At 38.6% G+C, this 22,946-nt stretch overlaps 1 long non-coding RNA gene across 1 annotated transcript in view; it reads left to right on the top strand.

The window, feature by feature from the left end:
- The window catches only part of LOC113948019, a 130,039-nt gene that overhangs the window by 65,173 nt on the left and 41,920 nt on the right, over positions 1-22,946 (top strand). Inside the window, exon 2 of the long non-coding RNA XR_003527957.1 lies at positions 15,679-15,805. This is a non-coding gene — a long non-coding RNA (uncharacterized LOC113948019). The remainder of the gene's footprint in view (positions 1-15,678; positions 15,806-22,946) is intronic.

The raw sequence follows: 22,946 nt of genomic DNA, 5'->3' as shown, positions 1-22,946 counted from the left end.
GGCCCAGAGAAATACCAGCAGTGCTGTGCAGGTAGAGGAGCTGTGCAGTAACAGTGAGCAGTGCAATGGCTTCTTGATGTTAGATCAGTGTTTTTACTGCACTAGAAAATTTAACAGTTTTGTTAAACAAATAGGATGGGTGCCTGACAATTATGCAGTATCAAATAATTGTGTGACTCATAGTGCACTCAATTAATTTAGATTACAGTTCAAACTTTCCAGAGAATTCCCAGGTATTTGTCCACTTCCCAAGTATTTGTGGACATTCAGATCCATACTTTTCTGTGGGATTTGAAGTTCATGAATGATTTGTAATTGCAGGAAGGTGGGGCTGCTCAAGTTAATCAGGTCTTTTTGGAGACACCAAACAACTATTTCAAAGTGTTGTTACATGTCCAGACAGTAGTTTTATGTGTACATTCCCAAGCAGCACTGCTGGTGAAGACTATTACACAGCTCTGGTAACATTCCTGAAGTTCAGCATTCACTGGATGGTGTCTGGATCCACAGACATGCTGACTCTTTGCCTCTAAACTTCCCCAGAGTCACTTGCCAGGCTCCAGGCACCATCTTTGCCGTACTCTCTGGCACAGATATTCTGTATGACACCATTACTTAAAAGGAGAGTTCCCCATCTCTTGCTTCCAGGACCAGTATTAACCTGCCCAGGGCATTTAATGAGGTAAATCATCCCTGCTCTCTATCTGGCTGACCAGTCTCAGCTCTACAGTCACAAACACAGAAAAGGAAATCAACACAATGTGCAGAGGGATTTTAAGAGCAAACCCTCTTTGCTTTAGCATGAAAAACAGACATATCCAGATAGAGCAGTCAACTCTCCCCTGACATTTTCTGTGCTTACAGTTATTCTTTAGGATTTGGGTATGTGTCCTGCCAGGATTTGTGAGTTTCTTCTCTTCAAGTACCTCTTTAGCTAAGGCCTTCTCCTTTAAACATGGAATATCACTGACCTTTCCAGTCAGCATATTTCAATGTCAGGAATTTTAGAGAATAAAAAATGCTTTTCTCCCAATGGGAAAACCATCCTTTTCAGTTTTTCTTAGTTCCTCCTTAGAGTTCAAGAGTGTATTATTGGATTTCCCAAATTATCAGAAACTTCCTATTATTTCCTGGGTAAATAAATACATGTATATGATATTTAAATTAGTTAAAATACAATCCTTTTTCAAAACAACTGAAGTGACCTAAAAAAAAATAAATTGGGATATAAAGCCACAAGCAAAAGTGTCAGTAGGACAGAATATAGAGTGTAAGACCTGTCATTTGTAGTTCAGCTGTATCATGTTATCTAATTTTTATTAATAATCTAATTTTAATACATGTGTGAGTTTTGTTTACTGAAAGAAAAATGCTGGGTGTTGGGTATTGGGGGAGGGTTTTTTTAGGGAGAGTACCATGTTTGTCAAATTCTGTGGTTAACAATGTTATCTCAATGTTTTTCATCTTTCTCTTAATTCATACAATGGCACTGTTTTTACTGCCTGTCTCCCTCATGTGAGGACAGGGTATTTACTTTCACATACCACATTGTTTGAAAATAATAGTGAAAAGGCACATGAATGGTAGAGATATCTCCCTTGAGGTCTTGAAGGGAAGCTCTGGGAAATTTTAGGGTGGATGTCAAGACTGATCCATGCACTGAATGTGCACAGGGGGGATTATTGTCACAGGAGCCTGCAGAGCTTTAGCACAGTGCTTCATGATGCCACAGTGGGTTCTGGCCATCCATACTCTAACAGCTGATACAGAACCACTCAAGCTAAAGAAAAACACGGAGAAAGGAAGAAAAATCAAATAGTAAGGAAAGCACCTTGGGCAAAAGGCTAATAATGAAGAAGATCTATAGCATTCTTGCTTTTCTGTGGCTGTGCTGTAAGGGACTAGGAAGACCTGAATTCATAAGTTCCAGAGAGAATTTTCTGAAAAAGTGTTCTTCTGCAAACTGGGCAGTGTCTTTGAGTCCAGCTCCTGCTGCCACAAATGTCAGAGTCAGTGTTGGAATGAGATCTTGCTACGTGGCTTTGCAATGTACTTTGAAATATCATCATATATAGAAATATACCCCGAAGCAGATAAAGATGCTGCTTTCATTAGAATACTGATTATTAGCAGTCACACAGTAAATGAGTGTAGGTGGGAGGTTCCTGGTATGGCACGAGGACCAATTAAATCCTACTCATTGTCTCCAGCATTCTACTACAGAAGGTGCAAAGAGATATTAGGCCTGACTTTTAAATGGTCTTTTTAAAATATGCATCTATATTTATAAGACGTACAAGGATCTATCCTTTCCCTGCTGAGCCGAACACCTTTTATTCTCATTATGAATTTATTAGTAGTGCAGGATGTTCAGCAGTACAAAAGAATGTTCTTTTTATCAAACAGTCTTCTGGTAAGTTCTTGTAAGTCACTCTGTTTTAAGGGAAAATGCTTCTCCTCCATTTTGGAATACAGCTAAATGAGAAATGTTGAAAGGAGGGCATCCATGAGACATGCCACTGGCACAAGTGAAAACTGGGGGGTGGTCCAGGGATGCACGGTCAGAGATTGTTAGTGTCGTTCCAGAAACTCATCACATTCACAGGGGGGTTCAGCAGCATCCTCACACTAATAAGCTCAAGGGAGTGGGTATCAGCATGGACCCTTCTGACTGGCAGTTAATTTGAAAGATGAAACTTTATTTTTTCCTCCCAAGAACACCGGGCTGAGGAAGAGATGTATTGCCTCTTACTTTCCTTTCTCAAGGTATTTTGCTGCAGCTTAGCCCTAGCAGAGATGAATTACATATTTGGGTTCATACTGTCAGTTTGCCTTTTCACTCATCAAAAGTAGTTGAAATAAGCTAAAAATTGTATTTGTCCCCATATTCAGCATATCTGCAAGGAACTGCAAAAGCTTGGTGAACTTTAAAACTCAAATTACACATAAAGCTTTGTAGATGTTTCTGTCAAATAAGAAAATGGAAACTAGAAAAGAGCAGCATTTCTGTGGCCAGCATTTCAGATGCTTAGGGTGCTGGAAAGAAGGAATAATGGAAACACTTGTCATAAGCTGGAAAATAGATTTAGTGTGTATAGCATGAGTAAGGTAAACAAACAAGATCAAACAAGAGCTGAGCAGGCTTCTGTGTAACCCAATGCCACACGAAGTGCAACTGCTGAAAGGATTCTGTGAGAGGGGAAATGAAAGTGAGCAGACGAGACAGACGGCACAGTCTAAGTTCAGCGCTTTCTGATGACACTGGAGATTTGCACTTGTTTTGGCAGCTGATTTGGTGTTTTCCCCTATTGAAAATGAGCTGGGGAAGTGCATTGTGTGCATCTCTTGCACCTCTGGTGACAGAGTCTGCAGATTCTAGATTAAACATGTTCTTGGCAAACAACTAACATCCAGCTCTTTGAGTGCAGTGACTCACTAGGGTGAAAGTTAGGAATATTTAAGAGTTGGGTTGTCTGTATTCTTATGGAAAATGTCTCAGGGTTGATATTTGATATTTTGCCTTTGTGGCCACTTGCTTATTTAGTGGAATAAATTTGCTTTTTCTTTTCTTTTATTCTTCTGTTTGTGTCTTGGGATTTTTCTGTATGATGAACTGTATGATATATTAGGCTCCAAATGTGGACAGCACTGACTGAATAGTATTATCATCCCATTCTGATATTCTCAGCCAGTAGTAAACATAAAGGGAGGTTCCTCTGCAGTATGCTGAGTACATGCACACATTGCAAAGTTGCTAACACGCTGTACTGTAACATTCTGGTTTTATTGTACAATAACTTTCTCTCATAAAAAAGCTCTCATTCAGCTTGTCATACACAGAGGTACAGGTTACTGCCCTGACAGTACCCAGACAGGGAAATGCAATAAAAAGCACTGCTGACATGCAAATGTTTTGGAAGGAAGTGATAAGCACAGGAACTACCTTGGTTTTCAGCATTTTCTTTTCTGTAATCCTACTTTTAGCCATCCCCAAGCATATTCCCTGCCTCCCCACTGTGGTCACAGTTCAGTCACTCAGGGCCAACTTTCTGGCTTTTTTTGTGCCCTGGAAGTCTGTTATTTCTCTGTGGTTTAAAATTGTCAAGGAATTATTTAAGAAGGAATATAAGATTTTCTTTTACGTGTTTATTCCTCTGAGTGGGAAAATTGATTACATCAAAGTCCAAGACCCACAGGGTCAGTTTGCAAGATACAAACGGAGAACTATCAGGAAATTCTGTGGGCTTCTTTCTAGTTTATCATGTGTAGTCTAGGGAAGCATGAATATGATATGTATAATGTTCTTACTATGTGTCTTAATGCTTTTATAACCCACTATGTTTCTGATAAGCCAGAATACCTGAAAAACATACTAAAAACTCAGTTGCAAGATTGTTCTTTACTACCGTTTGATATTAGGGTAAGGACCATCTGCACAAGTCATCATAGTAGATTTACACTGGTCAGTTTGTATTTGTTGAAAGCTAAAAATATTTTTCCAGTCTTTATCTGTAACCTTGTAGTCAGGAGACATTATTTTTGCAGAAGAAAGGGCTATTGATCAGGTTTAAATATCATCATAGCAAAAAGCAGTCAAAACAAAGCCTACTGAAAACTGCCTTCCAGGAACACAGTAGGTAAAAACTGGTGACACAAATCCCTCCTCTGGTACCTTTGTGCTAGATTTGCAGCATTGTAGAATATATTCACTTTACTCTGCTCAGCAGCACAGTCCTGTATCCTGACAGCTGAGTAATGTTCTGCTCACGTCTTCCCTTGTAAAATGAAAAAAGTAGATAATTTAATATAGATGTGACAAGTACAAGATGGATTTCTAGCCAGCCCAGTTCACTGCTGAAAGTATGAGGTTGAAAACCTTCTTTAAAGATAACCAGATTCTTAAATCACCACAGACCTCCCCACCTCCAATTAAACACAATACAGAGAAAACTAAAACCTGAATTTATTCTTTGATCATTTCAGTATGAAAAAAATCTCTCCTGCCTACTGTTCCGCAAAATAAACCAGTGTCTTATTTCTGCCCAAGGACAGGTTTTCTGGGAGACATGCAAGATACAATGTTTTTGTTTTTCTAGTGCTGATTTTTCTGGTCCATCACTGCTTTTCTTTTTTGTAGTTTTTGCTGTCTCCTGAGTCACAGAAGCAGTTTACTGCTACTTCGTGTGGCTGTTGTGGCTGTGAACTAAACTTATTACCTTCTTAGGCAAAGCATGACCAATTCTTTCAATCCAAATTACATTTCTGAGTCTGGCAGGGTCTGCACTCTGATTTCACTGGCTTCTTAAAAGAAACACATCGGACAATCCCCATACCTGTGTGTGCATGAGACATTCTGAACGCACGGCATTGTTGTGCTGTCCTGATGCTGCAGTGTAAGTCTTATATCCTGTTCTCTGGTCTTCAACCCCTTTCTGTTCCTCTCTACCATTGGTTGTGTCTGCTGCTACAGCCTTTCTGCTCCAGCCACAGACCAGTGACTCGCTGCTTGAGGCAAGCTATGCTGTTCCTCCGTTCCTCTCCTTGTCTCCAAGACAACTCAGGAGCAAAGCAGAGCTGTGACTGGTGTGGGAAGTCTATGAGTCTTGGAGGGATAAAGTTGTGTTGAGGTGAGGAGAGTTTAAAAAGGGATCCAGCACCATTGAGGAAGCTGCAGCCGTGGTAACAGAAAAATTGGATTGAATCAGGAAAGGTAGAGGTTAGCATGGGATTCAACTCTCCTAAATCCCACTGAGCTTTTCCCAAAGTCTTCAATAGTATCATGGATTTATTTGTATTCTTATACTGCCTCTTAAAATCAGTGTTGTAGAAGATCCAAATGGTTGTGACCCATCACTAAATTGATTTCATAGTACCTATTGCTGGCTAAGGTAATCCAATAACAGAATTTGAAATTTTAGGACAGTGCTTCAGGAATATTGAGAATGGACTTTTTTTTTTTTTTAATTAACTTAAGAGGGGATTTACCATTGAGTTGAATGGGTGAAATGTTAGGCTGCTGCCAAACATTAAACACCCTCATGTTTTCTGCCTCTGGGCATTGACCAAAATGTATCTTTCAACCTGGAGTTTTTCATGCACAGTTATCTATGTCAAAGTTGTAACTTTTTTTCTGTGCACTTGATGTGGTACACACATGCTGCATCTATCAGGTTCCTCCACCATGCTCAAATGTCCACACACAAAGGAAGGAATACAAATTAAAGGATTGGATGAAAAAGACTTCTCTTAATGTTTGCACCAACATCCTGCTTACGAATGACTCAAACACACTAGTTAAGGAGAGAACTAATCTCTTCAAACTAAAAGGAATATTTTAAGCTAAGAACACTTTAACAGCATTACTGAAAAATTCATAAAGATTGACTGTTTGCCCAAACTTGTAGTGCTGTACTGTTGACTCTGTGTTCAGCCCTGCACAGACAGTAACTCCCATTCACTTTGATGGGAGATTTGCCTGGGGTAGGACTGCAGAACTGATGCCTAGGATGTTAATTAAATGTACAGTCAGCTGGCCAAAAAGTGGATGGTTGAGTCATAAGGACAGATCTTCCTGGCTTACCTAAGAATATTTCTTAGTATATAATTAAACCACAAAAACTGACATCAAAGTAACGATAAGGGACTAATGTAATGCACATGACCGAGGAAATTCAGGCCAACATTCCTTCCTTTGATCAACTAACTGGGCCAAGCTAGTACAAAAGTCTGGGTCTGGATACTCCCTTTCTCAAGTACTGGTAGAGGTGAAGGAGTTAAAACTGATGGAACTGGCTAGATTGGATGAACTGGTTAGGAGGTAATAGTTTTTGTTGCACATACCTGCAGAATCCCTCCACAATTATGAGATGGGAACAGGGATCTTTAGTTAAAAGGTTTCCAGGGTGTGAAGGAACACTCAGAGACAGAGAGTATGCTCACAGACAGCATACCTCTATAACTTGATTTCCATACTTCATACCACTCCAGACTCCATGAATTTCTGTATCAGCTCAGGGGTTTTTTTCCCTTGGATGTGATTTCTTTACACTGGGAGAAAGTTTGAGCAGGTGAAGGAATAACACCCCATGGGTGTAAAACTACTCAGGGAGTGCTATTTGCAGGCACAAAGGTACTAGAAGTCTAGGAACAGTGTTTCTATCCCATATCTCTTGAAGCTATAAATCTTAACTTTAGAGATACTTTAAAGCATTCTTGTTTCACATAACATTCTCTTAAGGAAGCTGGAAAAACAAGATGTAGAAGAAAATCTACTGTGAAGTCTTAGCGAAATGAGCTGGGAAACTAAAGTCAAAGAATAGTTACCAATGATTTACTGTAAATAGGGAAGGATATATCAAATGTGGTTCCACAGGGATCTGTCCTGAGCCAGATACTGTTAAAATATTTCATTAGTGACTCCAATGATAAGATAAAAAATGTTTTTAAATCTGCAGATGCCACAAAGCTTTGAAGGCTCCAGGTATAGAAAACATGATTAGAATTCCAAGGGATCTTAGCAAATTAGAAAGATGGTATGAAAAAAACCCAGGATGCAATTAAAGACAAGTCCAGTTTCTGTGCTTGGACGAGAAGAATCATTCATAGAATCAACTAAGTGAGAAACAACTGACTAATTTACAGTCATATAGGAAAGGAACCAAGGGCTGTAGCTGACTGCATCTTGAACATGAATGGGCAGTGCCATACTAGTGTTAAAAAAAGTGGGGTGGAGTAATTTTGAGTTCTACAAGCAGGAGCACAGCCTGCAAAATGAATAAAATATTTCTTCTGGTTTACAGCTGTGAAAAGTTCTAAGATAAGTCTCACAATGCAGCAGAACAGAGCAATAAAGTGACCTATGAGAAAAGTTTACAAGGTTTGGGGTTGTTTAGACTAGAGGTTAAAAGACTTAGAAGAAACATGATAGCCATCTTCAAATATGGAAAAACATGATGCAAAGCCAAAGGGAATAACCTTGGACAGGACAGAGAGTGAGTGATTCAATGCAAAACAAAATGGTCGCCTAGGCTTTAGGCAAAAGCTTTTCTTGACAATAAAACTAGTTAAACACAAATTACCTTTACCTTTTTTCATTATGTTGAGGTTAGAAAAAGGGCCTACCTGGAATGAGAAGGGTATAGTTCAGCACATCTTGGGGTAGGCACAACATTTCTTCTTGGACTTCTTTCCTATCCTGTTTTGTAGCATTTTCTGACCTGTTACGAGAGGCTTTAGAAATCTCTCCAAGTGACTTGTTTCTCTGCTTGCCCCTGGGCTGACCCTGACTGGTAGCTTTAAATCACAGTCTCAGAACCTCCCAAGGACTGATCCATATTGGTTTCCTGACTAGTCTCCTCACTGGGCATCCTAGACAGCTATTTTCTGGTGTCTTAGGAAGCTGCATCATCAAAGACATGTGTAGTCCCAAAATGACAATTTAATTCTCTTCTTACAATGAAAACAAAATAAAAATTTGTTGATGGGGCTGTGGGTGTCCAAATTCAGGGGTTGGGTGTTTTTTTCTTATTGAAAAAATTTCCATTAAAATTGTATCTAAACATTGTTCCAAGGCTATGGGCTCCTGAGGTTGAAAATCTGCCACAGGAGCCAGACACTTTTATGAATAGGATTATTGAAAGCAACATGGAAGATCTGGTATGTAAATAAGAAGTGACTTAGTGTGGGTAGCAACTGGAAGCCAAGTAACCTCTTTGATTATATTAGAGATTAATTGTAAATTAATTGTAGTTATGCGTTGTCCTAGGTTTTGGATTTTTTTTTTAATTATGGCCTTGAAGCCTTTGTGACCAAGTGTCCAGTGAAGCTTTTTATCTTAAAAAGACTTATTACACTGGTCTGATGTTGTCTTGGCCACATGGAAAGCTGCTGGGTTTTCCTATGTACAACATTTCCAGCGAGAATGACCTTCTTTCCAGATTAACAGCAACAAGAAGGAGTATGTTTGTCCTCAACACCAGTCCTCAACAAATAAAGTAAAACTGACAGGCATCCTTAAAGGTTTAAAGGTGGATCACCTATCAAACACTGGGTTAAGCATAAGTTATGTAAGGTCACAGAAGAACAGTAAGCACCAGAAGACTGAAATGGATGGTACTTATCACTGGACAATACCCTGTCAATCAAGTGTGAGATATATTAGCTGGAAGTAGACAGATAATTTTATTTCTCTAGGCGCTATTTGATTTTAAAATAACACTAACATTTGTTTTCAAACAGTAGGAGGCAGTGAAAAGTGCTTCAGTGCTTTCTGTGTACAACCTGCCTGAAGTTCTTAGGTAAAGATGTTCCTCTCTAGAACAAATTATTTTCCTTCTGCTAATGAGAAAAACCGGGGAAAACAGATTGCAAGATCTTAATAGGCCTTTTTTTTTTCAGTAGGTTCCATGCCAAATTCTATCCTCGCATGAGCTCTTGAAACCTCTCTGATTTCACAGGGACTTTGTGACTGTAAAAGAATAGATTTTTTGGTCTTCAGGTCTAAAAAGCTTCCTTCTGTATAAAAAGCTTTACACATGGAATGGCTGCTGAAGCAAATTGACTCGAATGGTAGTCAATTTTACACTGCTGCCCTCCCACCTGAAAAGCACTTTCGGTGCCCTACAGAGAAAAGAAATGAAAGAGGAGGGGTAGAAACATGTGCATGCACACACATTTATAGAGAAGAGATGCTTGAGAAGAAGCCTTTAAAAAGTGAGCAAAAATGAAATAGTCCTGCGTGCTCTCTGTCCTACATATTTGTTGTACTGAATGGGGAGAGGTGTTTCTACAGGATGGAGCATATCCAGTGAATGCACATTGAGCTAAATTCAGTTCTTATCTGCACTAGGACATTAGCCTCAAATAGCTTTGCTTAAGGGCTAGAATATTCCCTAGTTGAATCTAGGGAAAATGAAGATTTTAAGTTCAAATCAGTTTTAAAAAGATGCATACCTGCTTAGTGTCTTCCTATATTGTAGTTTTTAAGGACAGCTTTTCTACTGATGTTATAATTATATAATATATAATATATAATAATTATATAATATTAAATAAATATATAATATATAATAATTATATTGGGGTTACATCAGCTAGATTTCTAGCCCCATATCATCAAACTGATCTACAAGTCAAATATTGACCAGATGTCTTTAGTTAAAAGTAAAATGATGTCTTCTGTAAAGAAGGCTCCTGACAGGACTTGACCATGTGCTGGTCATGAAGACTGTGAAAGTCTATTCTAGAAAATAATCTTCAGCATATTTGGTCAAACAGAAGTGCTGCTAATGCAGCAGCTCCGTCAGCAGGGTGAGAACGGGAGCGAGAGGAGACCGCGCCAGGAAAATATGTTGATTATGCAAGGTCTCTATCTTTTGCAACAAGAATGGTGTAGTGATATGACATAAGATTGAACAGCTGTTTCTCTGAACATTTGAGAGCTTTTGGAATATATTTTAAGGATGTCTTCTGTGTCCAAAAGGCAGCCTGTTGGGGGCTGTTCTTGAACACTCTGGCTTTATTTTCAGGGATGTAACAGAAAGGATACACAAAATAAAATACGACAACTCCAAATGTTACTCCATCTAGGGCCAGCCTCCTATCCTCATTATGGTACGTGGACCTTTTTTCATTTTCTATTTTGATGCTTCTACTTATAAAAGTAGGTACTATATCAAAGGTACAGCAATAAGCATCATATTTACTCTTCAGAGAACTCATGCATCGAGTTTTCTCCTGTTTGCCATTCCAGATCCACTGGGATGACAGAAGGTTTGTGAACTAATTTTTCCTCTTCTAAATTTGGAATTTGACCACTGACTGCTAGGTTCAAAAGTTATCACTCATACTCTTGGCAGTAAAGTACCTCAGTCTACTCCCACAAATTAAAAAAAGCCTTTAGTAAGGTTTGAAAATCACTAAAATCAGATTTGTTTCTTTTTTTTTTTTTTTTACCATACAACCATATTCATGGTAATTCAGTCCTTCTGCTAAGTAAGCAACATCCTCCAGTATAATATCTGTCTAAGACAGAATGCTGGAACAGTTACATCACAGCCAAGCTTTCCATCACCACACAGGACACTGTGTAAGAGACAGTTTCCTATTATTGCTTGTATAAAATACCTTAAAAAATATTGAAACAAAGTCTGTTTTCAAGGATTTTATCTGTTTTCAGAGCTCAAGAAAAATTTTAAACCCCTTCTCAGAATTTTATATTATGGAAAGCCTTTTTTAAATTCATTATTTTCAGATAAATTTTCTTCTTTTACATAAACTGAGGGCTGTTTGAGTACTGGTGATGGTGACAGTCTTTGCAGTGTTGTCATTGGTTTTCATTTTTCATCTGAAAAAGATTTTGTTTGATAATGTGTCTAAGGAAGCATTCCTCTTTACAAATGTTGATTCTGTTCTCCTCATTGGTTCAAGATAAGAAGATTCTCAGATATTGTAAATTGTCATAGCTCCATCAACTCATCTGCTGATTTAGACAATCTGACTGACTAATTGTAATCATATACATTTTTTCTAATCAGTAGCAATCTTACATTAAAAATAATGTGAGATTTCTATCATCAAAGCATTAGAGTTATACACTATCTTTTGATGAACAGTAATTTGTATGTTTATTTTCATTCATAGGGAAATGTATAATCAATTCTTTCTACCCAGTTCATTTTAATTAGGTAAATGTCTGGATCTATATTAATTATGTCTAAATCTTTAATTTTATTAGGTAGATATGATCTAAACATAGCAGGATCTTGTTCATTGGAACATCTCTTTAATGAAACTTCTTGTTCTCCAAAACTTGGACTGTGCGTCCCAATGTGCGTCATTTGTATTGGAAATTCATTTTTTATGGGTAGCATATCCCCTCCTGATCAGTTTTATAGGAGTTTAAAACATTTTGCATACTAAGTATTCTATTTTCTCTGAATTTGGTCCTGAATACAGTGTTCCTTAGCTTTCAGTCAGTAATGAAATTATTTAGGATCTGTCATATTCTTTATTTTTCATTTGATCTCTCTTCTGCTCCATGTCACCTTGTCATCAGTCAGTACCAGAACCTGGCCTTCAGCTTGCAAAGTTAGTATTTTATTAAAATCATCAGGAAATTAAATGGAGAATTTCAAGAACACTGCTACTTGCATCAGTGGCAACTGTTAATGTGCAAGTAATTTCTGTCCATGTGGATCATACCAAAGAAATTCAGACATGAGGCAGGGTCACATTATACTTTTGAGTTCATCTGCTATTTCTGTTTTGTGCTTTTCATACCCTCGGTCAACAATTTTAAAGAAAGTGATATGTGTGTGATTTAAGAAGTTACACGGCTCATTACCTGCACTGTAGCTGACAATCTGATTTCAAAGACTTGTTTCTTAAGTTAGCAGATTTTTAGCACAGCCTAAGACACTTCAGACCCCAGATGTGCGAAGGAATAAAAGAATGAGAGCACTCTTGCCTGTTCCTATTCCTGGGGCTCCCCGAGGAGCAGCAGTTATCCTTGAAAGCTTCTGTGCTAATGCAACTGCTCCTGCGAGGAGGAGCCTCCTCAGCTGCCCCCAGGCATAGCAGAATGGAGGAGGGCTTTCAGAAATGTAGGGAGATAAGGCGAAGGAAATGGGCTGGCAGTGATGTTTATCTTAAATTTTAGAGTTCCTAAACTCACAAACCCTACAACCTGAGTGGATGTTGTAGCTAAGGTACACTTTTCCAAAATCTTCGTGACCCGAAACCACTGAGTTTAAAGCAGCTCTAACAAGGACTCACTGAAGCTGGGAGATGAGATCCCTTTAAAAAGCAAAAGAATTTAAGTGGACTCGTGCCTCCTGAAAGAGGGGAGCCAGCTATAAAAGAGCAATTTTCAATCTGCAGCTGAATTAACTAGGAAAATGCAGTTTGCCAGTTATGGGCTCTCCTGAATCCAGGCCTGTCGCTGTGGTGAAGAGGCTCTTTTTCGAAGGACAAACACACGTAGAGTTGAGGGAAAATGTTTTTTGTGGCTGGCCACGTGAGCTTTTGCTGAAATACCAGTTCAAGCACAGAAGCCTGACCTATGACTTTTTCTGTGAGTGTTTTTGAGGCAGAGTCATGCATATTCTGCGATGAATGGAACCTGAAATGAACAGGCTCAGCATTGCTACTAGCAGTGAAGTGCCTGACTATAAATAGTGTACTTCAGTCAATTTTAATCCTGAGAAACAGCATTTATCTCATGACAGTCCCTTCTCTTCCTTTTTCTCTTTCTGTAAACTGCTTCCTCAAAGATCAGTTCAAGCAGATATACAGACACATTAAGTAATAATTATGATAATGTAAACAGCATAACAAGGGCTAGAACATGTTGAGAAATATATACATCCTCATCAAATGCTGAGATTTGTAATAACCTGCTCCAACTGTACTTTTATTGTAGTCATTCGGTGTAGTCTCACCTGTTTTACCTGTTGCTTTTTTATTGTCATAAAATTACAAACTACAATTATGCTTTGGTCTTCAGCCATACCATGGTACATCACACACACTGGAGGCAGGGCACATGAGCAGGGCACATGAGCAGAGCCCAGTTCATCTGAATATTTACACGTATGTTTAAATTTAAACATGTGAGCTCTCCTACATAAGCGTTGTGCTGACTTGAAGCCTACCTTCTCAGATGATGTCTTAACTTCTTTGCTCGACTGTGCTCTGAGTTTATGAAATATGTGCCTCCTGGTGAGAAAAGAAACCGAAGGCTGGGGCGACATTCACACATCTGTCACGCAAATACTGTTTGTACCTGTGAAGCTGCCTGTGCTATTGGATCTCCTGCCTTGATACGCATGTCCTTTTAGGTGCCCTAGCTGGGAAGCAACTTTGAAATTGTGAGCTAGAGCTATCGAAACCAAAAATACATAAATTGGATGTCTTGTCAGCTAATACCTCTTGCTTTAATGACAATAAAGCCTGCTGACACATGTGGTCGTGGCGAGAAGGCTTTCTGCAGTGTGAATGGAGCAGCTGCTGCTGATCAGGGAGGGAAATCAATGACTCAGCATTCATCAGAAGCATCCTCCTGCTGGTCACCACTGCCAAGTGCCGACTCATCGATTTTCCTCCCTGCTAGGCGTAGACTGCTCTATTTTCTTTACAGCAAGCTTTAAAATGTTTCCAGTGCACTGTACGCAGCTGTCAGCTCCCATTGGTAGGTCTCAGTAGGAGCACCCCAACACATGAATTGTACTGGGGCTGGGGCATAAATCTTGAGTTCGCCCAATGGAGTTTTTCTCGGAGTGCCTGAAGCTCAGCGTGTGTGAATCTACAAATCACCCCATCTACCCCAATCAGCACAAATGAGGTGTTGTGCTTGCCATAAGCTCACTAAATATTTTTTTCTTGCGAAGTGGCAAATGGAACGCAATATGCATGGCTCACAGATTCACAGTCACTGAAACAAATCCAACAGCATGCAGTTGTCATCAAGAAATATGTCTAGGAAAACCTCTACAGCCACGCAGTTTCAGCACAGCATGCGAGTACCAACCAGTTCTTCGATATTCAGACAAAGAGATTGCCATATATAGTGCACATGAGGAGTGCTGTCCTTTGATTTCTCCTTTTAGAAGAAATCATCCTTGCAGCTGTTCTCTATTGTCCCTCTGTCTTGAATATCTTCTTTATTTAAAGAGACCCTGGAAATCAAAAATAGAGTCAGAAAGGGGTCTTTGTCTGCCAGTATTAAAATCTTGTGAGTCATGTTTTCCCAAATCTTTCACAAAATTGTCAGAATTCAGCTCACAGCTTCAACTTCAGGAATACTGTGAAGGTGACTACAAACAATGATATTCATTTAAAATTTGAAAAGCTCATTTAGGCTGAAGTGTGTGATATATTCACATACATCTCTTTTCCGTTTCATTTACAAAGAGCAACAGAATTGTGGAGTTGAACAATAAAGCTTGAAAGGTTTCGGTTCCATTCCATTTTCAAGATGCAAATGAGGCAAGTTCTGAAATCTGCAACCCAGCTTCTACTTGCTGATTTTAATCTAAGAAATGGCATATTTACTAGGCTACTTACTTAAATAGAAGATTTACTTAAAAACAATATCTCACTGCATTAGGGTTGCAAAGATTTTCAGACCTGTAACATTGCTGTTCTCTTCAGAAACAAGGAAATATGCAAATAGATTGTTATTTATAATAAGCTGCCTCTTGCTATGTTTGTAAAATAATTATATTTACCAGTTAATTGACCTTGTGTGCACAATAGGGACGAAAATAAAGAAATGATGCATGAAAATTCAGAGTAACACTGGATTGGATTGATTTGGAAAAGTATATTAACTGTTAATTTTCAAAAATAGCAAGCAATTAATTGCTGCTGTAATGAACATTTGTATTTCACTCTGGCAACCATACTGTGTTAACATAATGCATTGCAAGTCAAGGCAGACCACTTGATTGCAGTGTTTGCACTGTAGTAAGTGCAGTTTTGGTTTAATGTTAAATTTTCATCTCAAATGTTCTCACAGGAGTGCAGATGTTGTCCTATTTGTCGGTCTCGTTAAAACCTTTGTCATGTGAGTGCCAGTGCGTGTAGTAACACCTAATAAATTATGTAAAGTGTTGCAGTGTGCTGTACTTGTATGACCATTTCAATATACTGTAATTGTTTTCCACACTTCCCCCACAGGTTAGTCTGGCTTCCAGCAGAGGCAGAAGTGAATAACAAGCCAATCAACATACAAAATATTGAACAGAGCAGCTCAGCCACAGCCATCAGCCAAACATGAGATTAGTGTGTGGTTGCAGACAGGACGGTGAGTCTTTACACTCGGCTTCCTGAGCTTTGCACATCTGCTTCCTGTGTCTTCTGAATCACATTTCTGTTGTTTATTTGTCAAAATAAGTTGTTTCCATGTCAGCAGTGGATGATTAATACAATGGCAGAGGTAGGACTAGGTTATGTTCACTACAAATTACCACCTAGGGTCTTCATTTTGCCTGTTTGGAGCTTTGGAACTGTATCCTGAGGAACTGAGGCTGAGCCCCCAGCCTTGATTCTGAATGGTAACTGCAGGTAATATGGATGATGCTGACCAGCACTTGCAGTGAGCAGCACGTAGGGGACCCTACTCTGATGTGTAAAGGCACTTCTGGGTTTTCATGAGGAAGTTTGATCACATTTACAGTGTGTGATTCTGCCTCTGCTGTCCCCAAGCAGTACATTCGTTCTTACTGTGGTAGATGTGACTTTTGGGGGCTGCTGTCCAAAGACATTTAGTTTGTGGCTGAATGAGTTGTCTGTAGAACAAACCTGGGTCTGTTATTTGCACTGTGGTACTTGGAGGACCTGTTCTTGGTAGATGTTTTGGCCTTTGCCTTTCCATGGATCCCACTAAGCGAGCACCTGCACTGGTACCAGTCAAGGAAGCTCCTTTCTGTGATGGGAAGAGCTGGCACTGCCAACTGAGCTGAAGCTACAGGTCCTTCTGGATGGGCCACTCTTTACAGATTTTAGAAGGTGGCAAATTTCAGTCACTACTTGCCTGTGGTGGTTTAGCCAGTAGTTTGAAAATTAAAGTCTCTGAATTGTATGGCAAATCCCCTAAGGCACCCAGCATGTTTTTTTTTTGTGATTTAACATGTTTTTCCCTCCATTTTTTTGCATTTCTGGAACTCACATACTGTAAGACTAGATGGATAACTGCCCATAATTTGGCTCAGTTCTGGAACAGTCAGGTATCTACAAGTTAGGAAGCATTGACTTTTGCTTGTGTAGGTTGGTGCCATTCTGTGAAACATGTAGAATGTTTTTGCTGTGTCTTTTCCAAAATGGAATATTTTACAATCCTGCTCCAGTGCCAGTACACCCTTATGAAAGCAGCTAATCTGTGCTAGTGCTTGTGTAAGAATAAAATGGAAAAAAAAAAATGAACACAGGAACTTCTCTTCTCTGAATTTATGGCATTACAGTCCTTCCCATGGCAACACAGATAGTCAAATGGTTTGGTAGCAAAGTACAAGCAGGAAAAAAAGGCAAACACTGACAGAGAAAAAAAGGCAAAGAAAGCAATGTGATTTTCTCTCAAAATGTAATAACTAAATGGTAGAAGAAAATCCTTATAAATGGTACTGTCTACTTGTAAAGAATATGCTTCATGTGTTCATTTCTTTCTATTAGACTGGCTTGTCTAAAACATATACAGAAAGCCCTTTAATATCCCATTATACTGTATACTAAAGCATTCAGGTCTAATACTATTACTGATAAAGAAACCAAAAGCATATTTACAGAGACTGAATGTCTATAAAGAGCAGATCAAGCAAGTCTCTTGAGAAAGGAAAGTCCCATATCAGATTATTGCATGAAAAAAATAGCGTGCTCATCTCAATTACAGCACCAGTTGGGTTTATTTAAAAAGGAAGTAATTCTGGGTTTATATCATAAAATCACTTTTTTAAGTCTGTAAACATCCAATAAATTAAATTTTTAGATAAGATCCATTTTGCAAAAAGCTATTTATGAAAAGCTTCAAATAATAATTAGAGAGGATTTAATAACCTAATCACTGACTAATACTAGCACACAGTAAGTACTCTGAATTAGATCCTTCTGTGGAGTTACTGTTTTACCTCATCTCATTTGGCAGTTTATTATACAATGTAAGTTGCTCAAACCTATAATCCCTACATCAGTGAATGTATGTAGCAGAAAAATTCTGACTGTAGTCTCTTGAGTTTGTAAGGAAAAAAATCTTTAATAATGTTTGTCAGGGTAACAATCTAGCTGAACCTAATGCAAAAGCAGAGTACAGTGTTATACTGTAAATGTATGAATATTAATATCTGAAACATAAAAGGAAGTTATGCTGTTTAGCATAAACATAGACAAATTCAATATTGTCGTTATGATAAGAAATATTATAGCTTTTTCTTTAAAACTATGTGCATATTATGGCTTGTGTTAACTTCAGTGCTCTACTAAACGTTGTAGGTACTCCACTAAAGATAATATCAGCCCTTTTGTTTATTACAATGCACTTTGAGTCAGACCCTGGAATTAATTTCATTCCTGGTCATGCAATTTACCTTTGAATAAAAATGAGTGAAATGTCACCCTGAGCCTGGCAATAGAGAGCGAGGGGTGATGGCCCAAAATCAGAAGCACTAATACAGAACAAGTTATATCCCTTAGAACTAAAACTACCGCTCTTACTACTTGAATCTTTTCTAGTGAGATTTAATTTAATTTTTAAGAACTTCAGGGCAGGTTAATGAAGGTCTACTCCTGTAATAGGCACAAGGTATTTAAAATGGGTCAAACCAAAACCCTAGACAGACCACTGCAGTACTTTGGGACTTCAAAATCCTGAACGAAACTTCATGTGTTAGCAACACTTGGCCATTCTTGCTCTTAGAACTGAAGCTATCAGTGGTCACTACCACCATCCCTCATACTGGAACTGTCTTCAAGGAAGAAAAAGGAAAAATTAAAAACTGTCAGATCAGCAACATGACCACTTCCATAGGTGCTCCTCAGGTGCCATTAAAAAGTTTCCACTGGAGTGGTGATGTGGCAGTGATACAGCCACAGAGATACAGCTCCTAATTACTCCAAGTGGTGTGTGCCCATCAAACTCCACCTGAAAGGCAGTCAGGTGGCCATAACAGGGAAGAGAGAAAACTGAGGATTTTTAGGCTTTGAACAAAAGACTTTTAAAACGTGTATATATATGCCTGACACAAAGTTAGCACTTAAAACCCTATGTAATTGCATGCATTGTGTTTGTGGAAGTGTCTTATTGCCACTGCATTGCTATTAAAATGTAAAGCAAGTGCAAGCATGTCATGTTTATTAAACCACTAAAAAAAATGTTCCAACAGCATTATGGCTTCTGTTTTCAAAGCACAGAAATGGGCAGGGCAAAGAAGGGGGAGGAATCAGAAACCAAATTCTCAGTTTACTCTTTCGTGCCTCATTATTGGAACATACAGCGTGGATTATGTAGTCCTTGGAGATGTCTGCAGTAATAATCTTAAGGTTTAGAATAAATGATCTCAAAGTACATTGCAAATTTAACAGTTTGATATCAGACTTAAGCACGAGATGACTGCAGCTATATCTGAGATTTTCTAGGCAAAAGGCTTACAGCAAGGGAAGAATATGTTCTTTTTCTTTCCCCCCTAAGATCATAGGTGTGCAGGATGTAATTATGCAGGCTGAAGTGAGGCCACTTCACTATAGCTAATTCCTTGTCCTTTACAAAATGTGCCACAGATGATTAGGTTGTCAGCTTTAGGTATCATCTGCAAGGTGGCAGCTCCAGTAGCTTACCCAACAACGTGTCCAGGTTTTCAGAGCATGGGATAAATCCTGGCAGGGCAATGTGCAGCATTTCTCCTCGGTTCTTCCCGACCCCACGTTCTGCATCAGTAGAGCTGTAGATCCAGTGCCTTCTCATTCATGCTTTCAGCTTAAAGTTTCCATTTATTAAATCAGCCCTTCCATTATCATCATTTATGTACTATTCATACATCATTTCTATCCATTGTAGTACTTCTTCCCAGGATTTAAATAACTCTGGCACCAAATAGCTTGTGCAATCTGAACAAAGAGTCTTAAGCCATCAGAACAGCTTTATCTAAAACATACGTACAAACAAATGAAAGGAAGAACATTATTTGTGTTCTTTTTCTGTTTTGTGAATAGGAGTTATGCAGGAATAGAGATACTCAGCATTGAGTACCTTCTGGCAACAGTCAGATGCAGCCCCAACATGAAAAAAGTTGCTATGACTTCAAAATGAACTCTCTGCAAGTTCTGGAGCTGTTCTTCACTGTCCAGTTAATTACATATCTTCTTATTTTTTATTATATCTGAGATATTGCGAAAGACTTGATAACCTTGGGCTTGTTTTAAATTTTAGCTCTCTCTTCTAAATCCAAGTGTTAATTTCAGTCTGTTGCTAACACACCTTTCTGGTTAACATCCTTTGCCCTTCTTTAGCTGTTTCTTTCACAAATCTTCAGCCAGCCAGATATCACCAGTCCAGCATCATATCCACATTTTTAACTTGAAAAACTGCATTGCTGCCATTTCTTTGCATCAGAACTGTTGGATGTTGTGCAACATCACAAATTGCTCTGAGATCATGAGATAAAAATAGACCGTTGGGAATCCAGCAGAGATTTAAGCCAGTAACCACATATAATTCTTGCACTCCAAAGACTTCATTGCAGATGCAGTTTTTGAGAGAACGTATAAAAAAAAGTATTTTCAAACTAAAGCTAGGCTCAAATTTGGAAATTCCCCTTCCAAAAAACAAAAGTCTGCTATGTTAGTAGAGTTGTGCTAGAAAAGAATGGATATGGGGAAAATATGAGTGATGTCTAAGAGGAGCTTCTCCAAGTCCCCACTTTTCCTTATCAGCTCTCAGAGTGCTGACAGAGGGATGGTTCTGGTCATTGCAAGCAGTAGTAGAATGCACTTTAACCTAGGTTTTCTTAGGCCCTTGTGCAGCAGAGGGTGAAGCTCCCAGTACATATCTCCCTCTTCTTGTGTATATCTAAAGATGTCATCCAGAATCCTGCTGAAAAAGTAAAATGGGAAGCACTGACATCTATATTCTTTGCTATAATGTGTAATGACCCAAGTTGCATGAGCTGTGGTAAGCCCTTGCATATGGTAGGTGAGGAAAAAGGGAACAAGGAGCAGCTGCTATTTAGGCATATTTTACAATTACATTAGTTTTGTTTCATTTCATTTTCAAAGTGCATATTGTATGTCAAGTTTTGATGAATGTATATTCAAGACAGGAACATTTCATTCATACCTTTTGTATTTTAGGTACAAATTTCAAACGGATCATCAGAAATTACTTTCCCAAACCTGTCGATTCATAGGCTTCTGACAAGGCAATTCTCAATCCATTTGAACCCCCTCTGTCTTTCCTGGCACTCTATTTTGCTGTGTGTCTCTCTGCATTCTGCAATGTTTCCTTTATGAAATTATACACTTTTATGTCCTACCTCGAGGTGGTTCATAGCATGTAGGAGGTCCAAGTCTGTGTGAAAGGGAGAACCCCTTTCACAGCTTGTGGGCAGGACACAAGCACTTTTACTGTCAGTCATGTAGTTTTGGAAAGGTGGGAATGCTGGCTAAACACAGTGCAGCTGCCAGCTTGGCTCTCAAAATTGAAATGGCACTGGTACTATGTTTAAGAGTACATACAAGAACAAACATGGTTTCTGGTATTTCACACTTGTGCTTATCTGTTTTTCAAAAGGGGGAGAATTCGTTCTTGCATGTCCTGTTAAAAAGTTGTACCATAATAACTTGATGCAGGCTGTGCACACCTTCCTTCTCTGGGTAAGTCTGCTCAGAGAACAATAGTTTCAAATTCCTGAGTTAGAGTGTTCAGAATGGAGACTTGCTAACGCTGTTTGCTTTTTACTGTGGAGTTCTTGTGTCTGTGATTTGGTTTTGTGTGATAATTTAAGGACAGATGTAGAAACATTCCTTCCTTGCATCCCTGGAAGTAGGCTGGCAGTATTCAATTGTTATTACATTAAGATGATTCAGGGCTGAGAATACTGATGCCACCCTTCCCCCAGCACTCTGTAGACACACAGACACATGCACACAGGCGTGCACACAGAGTATTATCTCTGTTTGCCTTACTAATGTCATTGTGCAATATTCCATTTTTCTCTCTCTTCTTGTCCCCAGGGTCTGTAACAAACCCCTGCTGGACCTTTTATCCACCCACTAAGTCCAGATTAATTTATTATACTCCATCTAGTTTTTGAACTGTTCCTTCTAAATGTGTGATGGGGCTTAGGGCTGTGCAAAGGGGATTCAAGGATAAGGGGAGAAAACATCCTCAGGCTCCAGCTTACAGTGAAAGGTTGTGTTACAGTACGAGCACCTCTACTATTATTATGCATAGCCATGGAAGATGATGCAGGAGGAATGACTGATTAGAGCTCATATTTAGCTAAATTAACATCTCAAGTCCATTTTTTGTGTAAATCTGAGTTCATCATAATCTAAAAGCAAATATTTGCCTTTAATATCTCTGATTTATGCATAGAATACAGTGTACTCTTCATTTCCTTCTTAATTATTATTATTTTTTTAAACAGCTTCCAGGCAGAAAGTCAAAGCCTGCTGTGTTTTATATTATACTCAGCAACTCATTTTCCTGTTTTTTTTTAATAAAACATCTAATTAATCCATGTAATCTGAATGCTTTCTGTTTAAACTCAATGTGCTAATGAAAGAACTGAATTAAAATGTAGCTAATTTGTTGTACCTATGTAAGTAATAGGTAGGTAAAAATATATAGAGATTAAAAGTTGAATACTTTATGACTAGTATGTGAATGGTGACTGAAAACAAATAATAATAAGGGTAACTTTGAGTAGAAAATGTCTGAAAAAAAGGTCTTTAATTAAGTGAAAATTATGCTCCTCATTTTTGCCATCTCATTTTTGCTCATTGCATTACATAAGCTGTGTCTGATGATCTTGCATTGGTACCAATAAGACTGCTATTTCTTTTCCCTTTTTGGGAAGTCTCAGTGGGAGCTTTTTACAGGATCCTGATAAAAAGAAAGCTTCAAAGATTGTTGCAACTCAGGGCTCTTTATCTTGGGTTGAACACAATGAATGACTAGTTATGTTAGAAGTTGCTTTATCTCTGTTTGACTCAGCATCTTCTCTGGGGAAAATACAATCAAGAGGAACTGGGGCCAATCATGTATTTAGAAATTAAGTGTGTAACTTCAGGTGGCAAAGTCTGTAATAAAAGAAAGGGATTTAAAAAATGTGCCTTTTGATGAATTATCACCAGTACAATTTTTAATGGAATGTTTGTCAGGCTTTTGCATGAAATACCAGCAGCTCTTTAGAATTATTACCTAGACAATTTCCAGTAATGACGAAGTTGAAAATCGA

Source organism: Corapipo altera, unplaced genomic scaffold (assembly GCF_003945725.1).
Source record: "Corapipo altera isolate COAL_440 unplaced genomic scaffold, ASM394572v1 65, whole genome shotgun sequence".
In the NCBI taxonomy this organism is placed as follows: Eukaryota; Metazoa; Chordata; class Aves; order Passeriformes; family Pipridae; genus Corapipo; species Corapipo altera.
The sequence above is the reverse complement of the archived record's forward strand: the minus strand, read 5'-3'. Positions and strand labels throughout refer to the sequence as shown.